This window comes from Lemur catta, chromosome 5 (genome assembly GCF_020740605.2).
Source record: "Lemur catta isolate mLemCat1 chromosome 5, mLemCat1.pri, whole genome shotgun sequence".
NCBI classification, from domain to species: domain Eukaryota; kingdom Metazoa; phylum Chordata; class Mammalia; order Primates; family Lemuridae; genus Lemur; species Lemur catta.
This window is the reverse complement of record NC_059132.1, coordinates 64,116,445-64,125,466: the sequence shown is the minus strand read 5'-3', so window position 1 is coordinate 64,125,466 and position 9,022 is coordinate 64,116,445. Positions and strand designations below refer to the sequence as shown.

Below are 9,022 nucleotides of genomic sequence, written 5' to 3'. Positions count from 1 at the left end.
GTCTCACCCTCCAGGAACCTCCATGGGTATAGTTATCTGGAAGCTCCCTGAACCCAGTCCTCTAGGGTTTTTATGGAAGCTTCATTACATCAGCAATCCTTCCTCCAGGGCATGGAGCAGGACCCTTTCTGGAGTAACGGTGACCCACAACAGAAAAGTCGGGAAGATTAGAGTCCTGCCTTGAGGCAGGTGAATGGAGGGCAGGAGAAGGCCAAAGAGATTCTGTTTCCTGAGGCCTAAAGCAGCGAACATTGTAACAAAAGACTCTAACAAAGGCTATGGAAGTTATAAGCAAAGAACTGTGGATAAAAATCTATACAATGACACCAAACCTCTAAACGTTTTTTATTTTCTTACACTGGGAGCACAGCCGTTTCAAGGAGAAATATGAATAGGTTTGCCATAAACTATTACGAAGAAAGGACACAGATATGAAGTATAGGTACTTTCCAACAGATGCACCTCAGTAAGACTGGTTTGTAGAAGGCACACCGTCTGCCAAAAAAGGGTGAGGAGGCATCTGGCCTGGGGCTTTGGTGGAGCTTTGGCTTCAAGCAATAGGTTCATTCTAAGCAGTCTGCTAAGGCTACCGTGGTATTTCCTGGCTCCATAATTTCTGCTGGAGGGATCACTCAGTCTGTTTCTCTTGGGAACTTTAGAGGCACATAAATACTGTTTCATAAATCTTTTTCTAACTATACTAGTAGAATGAATTCTCTTTTTAAAATATATAATACTGACCATACACAAGTGTTGGAATGCCCTTCTAATACTAATTCTGTGCACAGTTGCCAGTCAGGAAATTGGCCTACAAAGAGAGAAGTTTGCACCATAGTATAATGAAATGTACTGCTGCATTCACTGAGGAACTCTTCCTACAATCAATCAATCAATCAATCAATCAATGGAACTAAAGAAGGTTAGTGATCTGGTTGATTTGCATTCAGGACAAGCTCCAGACTTCGAAACAGAGAAGACTTGTAACAAACATCTGGAATTAGCACTGGGCTGCAGACCACATGTTGAGTGGGCTGTGTACTACACACTTTAATGTCCTCATAGTCATTTGCCCCAAAGTAAAGTATCCACAGAAGGCATCCACACACGTTGGTGTGATCTTGGATCAGTAGGTAGCTAGCTGGTTCTGTTGGACTAAAGTTTATATAGAAAGCAAAGAAAAGAATCTAGTTTTGTAATATTTTATTTTGCAAACAAGAGCCTGATAAACAGGGCTCAACTGGAATTTGTAACATTTTTTTCCTTAAAGCTAATGTTCAATGTGGCTGCTGTGGTCCTAGCTGATGGCCTTTGAAATATCTAACAGGTAATTCTTTTTTTTTTTTGGAGACAGAGTCTCGCTCTGTTGCCTGGGCTAGAGCCTAACTCACAGCAACCTCAAACTCCTGGGCTCAAGCATTCCTCCTGCCTCATCCTCCTCCCAGAGTGCTAGGATTACAGGTGTGAGCCACCAGGCCCAGCCGACAGGTAATTCTTTATGAAATAAATGTTCTTTCCTCTCTTTCTTTGTAGGATGGGAAGGAGGCAGCAGGAGCTGAAGAGGCATAGACACATTGCTTGCCAGGCATAAGTAATTGCAACTGGGCTCACAGAGCTTGAGAAGTAAGGTGGTTAGGGAATTCCATTGGCAAGAATGGCATGGATTCTATAAATGAGCTATTTTGTTCCAATTCCAAGAAGAGTCAGAACAGAGGAGCTCATCAGGCCACGAAGCTCACCTGTGTGGGAAAGAGTTTGTCTTTATCACTCACTTAGGGAAAGAAAGGGAAAGAAGTACACTAGCATGCAAAGAGAATGCTGATGGAGCCTCCCGCATAAGATTATGGTGGAAGAAAGTATACCCAGCTCTCTGCTTTCTATAGATCTCTAAACCCCAGGTTTATATCCTACCCTGCTCCAGAAGAACAACAAAGAACCCAAAGTTGTCAGTGCATTTAGAATAAAAGATACAGAATAACAAAATAGAGCAATAAAGTCATGCCCGTGGTTCCATCTTTAGACCATGTTTTCCTGAAAATACCTTGGGTCTGATGTTTCCCCAGAAGCTTTTTCTTAATTGCAGTGTTGTCGTCATCTCAAGAGGCTAGTAACAAGAAACAGTTTTATTTTTTAATATCCAGCAAGTCCTGGTTCCTTTATAATTAACTATTCTTTCTTTAGTGTATCTCTTTTCTCTCTTATATTACAATAGGCAGCTAGAGAAAGCCAGGTGAACCCTTCAACACATTGCCTGAAAGTAACCTTAGCTAAATCACCAAATTCATTAAGTATATTTTCTACTTTCCTCATTATCACAGCAACAGTGTTGCTAAACTTCCTGCCACTAGATAACAAATGTCCACTTTCCTCCAGCTTCTAGTAACATATTCTACACTCTCCTTTAAGCCTCACTAACTTTGGGACTGGGTGACAAGCAGAAACTGTTTTCAGGTCTTTTTACTCATGCTCTCTTCAAGTTCTTTCCAGTTCTCACGTGCTGCCCAGTCCCAAAGTGACACGATTGAGAATTTATTACAGCAGTATCTCATATTTAGGTAACAAAATCTGCATTAGCTTGTATCCATTATAAATTTATTGCCTCTCAGCTCCAAATTCATCCTTTTTGCCTGCTCTGTGGAAATGTATCTGAGTCCTTAAATGATTTTCTTTTACCAGTTGGCACTGAAACTTTATCAGTAGAGGGTGCTGAAGAGACATTGCAGGAGGAAGTGGGTTTTGTTTTCTGGTTCCGGTGTATCGCTTGGCGTGCTGCTTCCCCAGTGCCCACGGCTTTTCCTTGCATCAGGCTCCTGCAGCCCAGCAGCCACTAATTTTCCCTGGCAACTTCCTTGAGTGTTTTGTAGTAGGTGTCCTCAGCGAGAGGCCCCCCACGAAGACCTTTCCAAGAAACCCTAGAAGGTGAATTTCCAGCATTCCAGCAAGTTCCAGCAGGGCAGATTTCAAGCAAATTCTGTTGGCACAGCACCACAGCCATTTCTCTGCTATTCAGACCAGGTGTGCCACAGCCATGCCCTCTTCAACAAGGTTCTGATCTTAGTTCGGGGTGGGGTGAGAGGTAGAGGGCTCTTCCTTCAGTGCTTCCTAACAGCCCTGGGTGTGGTCACTTCCTTTGGTGCTCTATCTCAGCCCTCATGGGTAGTGACTGTTCCTTATATCTGATATCTGCCATTTCTGTGTTCTTTAGAATTCTCTTTTTAACTAGCCAATTCCTTATTAGTCCAATCTCCTGTTTAGTTAATAATTCATTTATTTTTGCTTTTGTCTTTTGTTTGTTTGTTTGTTTTTGTTTTTGAGGCAAGGTCTTGCTCTATTGCACAGACTAGAGTGCAGTGCCATCATTATAGCTTACTGCAACCTCAAATTCCTGGAATCAAGCAATCCTCCTGCCTCAGGCTCCCAAGTGGTTGGGACTATAGGTGTGTGCCACCATGCCCAGCTAAGTTTTCTGGTTTTTTGTAGAGACATAGGTCTCACTATATTGCTCAAGCTGGTCTTGAGCTCTTGACCTCAAGTTATCCTCCTGCCTTGGCCTTCTAAAGTGCTAGGATTACAGGGGTGAGCCACCATGCCCAGCCCAGTAATGCTTCATATTAAACTTACCCTGTTGAAATTACTGCGTTATTTCTCTTCTGATTGGACCAAGACTGATACCTATCTAACTATTGCTGCATAACAAACCATACTAAAATGTACTGGCTTAACTTAAGCAGCAATTATCGTGTATTCTCTCACACAGAATTTTTGATTTATCTGAAGACTCGTTCATTCACATGCCTGGCAGTTGCTACTGGCTATGGGTTAGAGGCCTCAATTCTTCTCCATGTGTTCTGTTCCTGTGGCCTAGTTTGGGCTTCGTCACAGCATAATGGCTGGATTATGTGGGCAAATGTCTTGAGAGAAAGCTGGTGGAAGCTTCTATTACTTTTTATGACCTAGCATTGGAAGTCTTGGAGTATTACTTTCACCCTAGTCATGGGCCAATTCAAGGGGAGGGAACATAGACCCTCACCTCTGGAAGGAAATGTGTCAACATTATATTAAAAGAAGAGCACATGTGATAAAATATATTGGTGTGACCATCTTTGGAAAATACTGTCTGTCACAGGCATTTTTTTGTGGTTGAATTCTAACCACTCAGAAGCCTCTATTACCTCAGATTCCACTTATCCAATTTCCCCCAAACTTATAAAGAAAAATTTGAGGAAGTAAAATAAATGAATACTAAGGAAGTGTCTAGGAAATATGCTACCCAGAAGTTCATGAAATATTGACTGCTGTGCCCCAAAAGAGCCAATCTATAATATAAAAGATAATTAAAGACATTTTTCAGTTGCAATTCTATATTCGCATTGCATTTTGATAATGCCCATCTTCAGGTATCCCAAATATTTTTAACCCATATTCAGAGGTTTTCATTTCTACAGAAAACATAAATATAGATTTCAACAGGTATAGGAAGTTATTAGTGCAAAAATTCAACACATATGAAAATATACACTGCTAATTTTGCATATGGTTGTAATTGTACTGTTAGTATATAGAAAAATATAGTTGCATTAAAAAGATAAAATCTACAAATAGTAGTCTAATTTTAAAAACAGATGTTTCTCATTTAAATTTAGAGTAATAGATGAGGAATTGCAGATTTTAAAGTGATAACTCTCCAAATTTAAATGTACTGAGGATTTAGGCCCTTGCAGTGTCATTATAGAAACTCAATGGGGCTCCTCTCCACCAGAATTTTAAATTGTTTCTCTCCTTAACAGTTTAATCCTAGAATATAGAATATTCGTTACAACAAATTTCTTTCTTCCTTTTTTTTTTTGGATATTTAATTTTCACAGTCATTGAAACATATATTTCAGTTATAAAAGGTAAACATTATCTTTCAGCGTAGCTGCTGCCACCCAAGATAGGTAATACTTGCTGAAAAGCATCTGAGAGCTCTAGAGAGAGGAGAGACAACATTACTACTACAGAGCACATGTGACCCTGCAGGGTAAAAGACAGTGATATCTACTGAATTATGTAGTGAAATGAAAGATGTAAGGATGACTTCTGGCGGTGAAATAAGTCTGGATAGGTTGGGAATAAGGGCGAATGCCTAGAAATCCATGTAAAGAACAGCCCCACTGTCCTGGTATCGGCACCTCTTGTCCAGAGTGGTAGGGGTGGCCATTTGTCCACTGAAAATTTCCACCGGCCCTGAGGCAGCATCGAGCGGGAACTGCTGGATCAGGACTTAAGTAACAAAGACCAGGGTGACCCCGGGGTCTGGGTCGTAGGTGGGGTCAGGGCCATAGGAAGAGATCTATGCAGGGCGGGAGGCCCCGGTTAAAGGGAGAGGACAGGGCCGAGGACAGAGCACGGGGCCTGGAGTTAGTGGAGGGAGAAGGGCGACTAGGGAGCGTCCCTCAATACCCTGCTATCCCACCACAATCCGGGTGTCCAGCGCTGTAAGAATTATTCAGTTCTGCGTTAACACTTGTACTCTCCTACCTTTCCATTCTGTGAATTCAGAGCTCCCTTTTAATTTGTCAAATTCCAGAGATAATTCTTTTGTTTAGGTTGAGCTAAACGCCAATCTGCAATGTACCAGAGCCTATGGTGAACACTGTCCAACCCACTGTCATCTGTGTCAGGATGGCCGAGTGGTCTAAGGCGCCAGACTCAAGCTTTGGCTTCCCTTACTAGGGATTTCTGGTCTCCAAGTGGGGGCGTGGGTTCGAATCCCACTTCTGACATAACTTGGTTTTTTTTTTTTTTCCGAATCATTCATAATGATCCAACCCTTTATACCCCGAAGGTTTCCCGCCCCCAACAACTCTGCCCTCCTGAAACAAACGGTAAGAGGTATCTTTTGGACCTCAAAGCAGCCGGCGAACGAAAATTCCTGATTTAGAGAATGCCTGGGTATTTTCAGTGTCGTTTGGACGCAGTCCTCAGCGCCATGGGGAATCACTTTCTCTCAGAAGAAAGCAAGCAACAGATTTCCATCAGAAGGTCATCACCTGCTCCGTGAGCCAACTGCTATAAAAGGGAAAAAGGGCAAGAAGGCAGCCAGGTCTCCGTTCTCAGAGACGGAGGAAATAGTCTCTGTTTCTCAGAGAAAGCCCTTCAGGAAGATTCCTGATTCCTTGAATATCATTTGTCTCTTTGATAGGGGAATTAATCCAACCAACAACCCACATGCACGTCTACCGCTGTACAAACTGTTAACAACCTGTTCTTCTATCCTTAGTCACTCAACTAATCAGTGATCCACAAGTCGAGTACTGGTTTTTACTGTGGAGGGAATTACTACAATTTTTCACTGCTTTTCTGCATATGGAAAAGAATATATTATAAAGTTCTATCAAAAGGTTTCCTATGTTATCTCTAAACCCTAGGAGGAAAGGGCCCTCGAGATTATGACACTACTGAAAACATGTTTGAGTCATCAATAGCAAAGAAATGCTCATGTTGTTAAAAATTTTTTTTTTTTTAAAAATCTCCCTTTGAGATTTCTTCTCAGAATTATGAGATTTGGATGTCCTTTCTGTCCCTTAATTTTTGAAGGTGAAAATAGCATTCTATAAAGTTCTACATAGACTGAAATCTTGATCTTAAAATCTTGGTCTTAAGGCCTCTTCGATTTTTGCAAGATTTGCATTAAATGAGTTTTCTTCCTGTATAGCTTTTAAATTACTACCCAGCAGCTCCTCTCCTAGGAATCTATCTTGGTGAAATTCCAGCTCAGGTCCATGGTTGGCCTTACCTAGTACAGTCTTTGTGGCATTTTGAGGTAGAAGATTGTTAGAGGCAATCTACATGTTCATTAGGTGTACTGCAGTGGCTGCCTGTGATTTCCATACTATGCAGCAGTCACAAGTAACCAAGCAGGTACAAATGTAGCAGGATGGGTAGATTTGTCAAACTGTGTTGAGTAAAAGAAAAAAAAAGGTCAAGATTAAAACCACACATTTTTCAAGGACAGTTTATTTTCTAAAGAATAATTTTAAATATTTAAGAGAGGATATCTATATATGTGTTGGAAGAAAGAAAAGGGCTGTATGCCAGGCATGACAGAGAAAAACAATGAAACAGTAAAAGGGGGTTGGAGGAAGAGAGAGAGAGAGAGACTGAGCCATGGGCAGCCAAATGTGATTAACTTACCTCTGGAAATCAGAGCTAAATAAATGCCCACAAGGAGGGAGTAACCCACAAGACTCAGATTAGTTTTGCTGGAATAAGAATATTTACATTGAGCTTTTAAGAAATTTTATAGAGCTGCCACTAACAATGCAAAGACCCAGTCCACAACTGTACCTCATCACATTTCCAAATGCTTCTTTTAAGGTTTTCCTGGGGAAGCACTCACTTAGGACTAAAAGTTACTGGCTTAGGAGACCCAGAGCCTAGCGATTCTTTTGGGGGAAGGTCGAATTTTTTTCCATTAATGCAGCGGAAAGGTTACTGTGAGTAAAACCAGCTGGGGTATTGATGACCCCATGACTGCTGTCCCAGGAGGTCAATACAAAGTCTACAGCTTCTGCAGCAGAGGTAAGAAAGCGTAGAACCATCGCCTGCAGAATTCGAGGGGAAACTGAGAAGGAAAAACAGCTCAGAAAAGAGATCAGGCCGGTGGCTCACCCCTGTAATTCAAGCGCGCTTTGGGAACCCGAGACAGGAGGATCGCTGGAGGCCAGGAATTCGAGACTAACCTGACCGATACAGTGAGACCTTCCCGCACCGACCCATCTCTACATACAAAAAAAAAAAAAAAAAAACACCTATTCTGGTGGCAGGAGGATCGCTTGAGTCCAGGAGTTCAAAGTTACAGGGAAATTACAGTGTTAAAAAAAAAAAAAAAAAGCATCAGTCAACATATCCTGAAGTTGGACTTTTGGACTTCATGCATCAAAAATCAGCTGTCTTCTGGATCCGGAATATTGGTGGACAGATGCATCTCAAGAAACTGACATTCTCTCTGCCCTCAAAAAAAAAAAAAAAAAAATCTGGTTCCTTAAGCATTTTGGAGTATTGATAACCCGTCTTTGTAAAACTCCAGTAAAAAGTTTCACCTCTTCAGTAGCGCCTCGGGCTTTATGCTTGGGTTTTAACAGTCCTGCGCGAAACCGGAGGAGGCTTCAAATATGTCTGAGTAAGGGGTAGTGGGTTTTTTAAGGATGCGCCTATTAGCATCCGTGAAAAGTGGGAGAAAGGAGAGAGAGGGTGCTAAGAAATGACAAGATGGAAAAACTTTAAAACGGCTTTGCGCGCTTTCTTGTCTGGAAGAAGCAGGCCTCGCTGACAAAAACGGGTCCACAGACATAACTAGAAAGCGATCTGAGCCTCAGTTTTCTGATCCAGCGTCGAAAGGCCAAGTGTTCAACACACACACGCTCAGTCTTGTATATAGGAAAACCCATCACAATCTTTGTGAAAGAAGTTTCATTGTGGTGAGGGCCACCGAGAACTGAACCACCCGAGTCAGCATGTAATCTCCACGTCTCCCTCAATTTTGCGTGCGACGATTTTCAGAAGTTTGCCTTTCCTTCTTCTCTTCTGCTAGCTACATCTTTAGTTTCTCCTTGGTGGTTCCAGCCTGGCCGAGGACAAGACCACACGACCACGCAATGCCCCCTCCCTGTCCTCGGTCTTCCCAATGACGCGGAAGAGTCAAGGCTTTCCAGCTGCAGACTAAGTGCAGTGCGAAAGGCGCAGGGGGGAAAAAAATCTGAGTCCTAAATCCATCCCTAGAAATCAGTGTATGAGACCCTAAGGGGTTGAAGATCAAGTTACTGAGAAAAGGTTTCAAAGTTTCGGCTTTCTGGAGTAAGTCGTAAAGACGCAGATGTCTTAGAGATTGTTTGTAGGCGACAATTTTGAGAAGGAAAGATGGGGCAGACCCAGGATGAAAGACCGAGGAGATGAATAGAAAAAAAGACAATAGTGACAGACCTAATGGGCAGCTGTGTTAAAAGAGGTATAAATTACTAACAAGGAGACAGCCTTCTCATGT

The 9,022-nt window shown here is 42.1% G+C and overlaps 1 non-coding gene across 1 annotated transcript; it reads left to right on the top strand.

The window, feature by feature from the left end:
- Positions 1-5,655: 5,655 nt before the first annotated feature.
- Positions 5,656-5,762, top strand: TRNAL-CAA. The gene is made up of 2 exons: positions 5,656-5,693; positions 5,717-5,762. It is a non-coding gene; the product is annotated as a tRNA-Leu (tRNA).
- Positions 5,763-9,022: the final 3,260 nt, after the last annotated feature.